Below are 1,274 nucleotides of genomic sequence, written 5' to 3'. Positions count from 1 at the left end.
AGGATACTTACATTAAAGTGAAGAGTACAGTGGGAGAAGCTCCTCTACCGTGCGGCCCGTCCGCACGTCAACCGTAACTCGCAGCCGCAGGTCCGGGACAGAGGATCGCGACGTAAGGGCCTCGTTGATCCGCTCTGTCGTCGTGGCAGCGGAGTGCCGGTCGGGGTGCGGGGCATTCGACGTGCGAAGTCCAGATAATATTGTTACAAAATTGACTTTTTTAAAAAAAGTAAAAAAGGGTGTCAAGTGTTAGCGTGCTCCAAGCGACCAAGTAACAGAAAAATAAGGATTCAAAGAATAAGCAATTCTTACCTTGCACGACCTGGTGCCCGAAAAAGATAACTCGAAAGCTCGTATCGACATTATGAAATTGTCGTTAGATTTATCCTCACAACCTTTGTTTCCGAGATAGTTAAATCTCACAAGGCGAAAATTTGAGATATAGCTAAACTGGTAGCGCTTCGACAATGCCAATGCCGTATTATCATCCGTCTTTTTTTATATACTTGACGTTGCATAATAAAATAGAATATTTTATTACATATCACAAATTTGCAAATTTTTGCCTTAATTTCCTTATGACACTGCCTACATAAAAACTGTGTTTGAATTTTTATCTCTATGTGCAATTCTTTTTTCCGACCGCGACTAATTTGTGGGACAGCCATCATGGCCTTAGAAACCGTTTCACTATGAAACATGCGCGGGCTTGCCTCGGTTAAATGCTAATATGTAGAATATTTCACAAAATCCAACTTTCGAGAAATAAGAATTACTTATTAAATAATCATAACAGATACAATATGGGAGTAACGTCAAACAAAAAAACCCTTGATTAATAACTTGAAATAAGAAGTTCTCCATGCCTCAAACAAGAAACAAAAAACAGTTTCAAAACACAGAGTAGAAGTAGACACATCAATCCGTACTTACTTGAGAGAGAGAGAGAGAGAGAGAGAGAGAGAGAGAGAGAGAGAGAGAGAGAGAGAGAGAGAGAGAGAGAGAGAGAGAGAGAAACAAAAGAGCCAGGAGTGAGACGAGAGAGCGGAGAGACAGACGAGAAAGTCATGAGAGAGACCAAAATGCCAAGACAGAGACGAGAAATCTGGAAAAGACGAGAGAGTTAGAAATGAGATAGCAGAACCGTTAAAGTGACAAGAGAACTATGAGAAAGACGAAAAAGTTGTGAAAGGAACTAGAAGATCAAGAGAGAAATGAGGAGACCGAGAAAGATGAGAAAGCCAGAAGAAAGACGAGACAGCCGGAAAGAAGGC

This window comes from Wasmannia auropunctata, unplaced genomic scaffold (assembly GCF_000956235.1).
Source record: "Wasmannia auropunctata unplaced genomic scaffold, wasmannia.A_1.0 LD336116.1, whole genome shotgun sequence".
In the NCBI taxonomy this organism is placed as follows: Eukaryota; Metazoa; Arthropoda; class Insecta; order Hymenoptera; family Formicidae; genus Wasmannia; species Wasmannia auropunctata.
Note: the sequence above shows the minus strand (reverse complement) of the source record.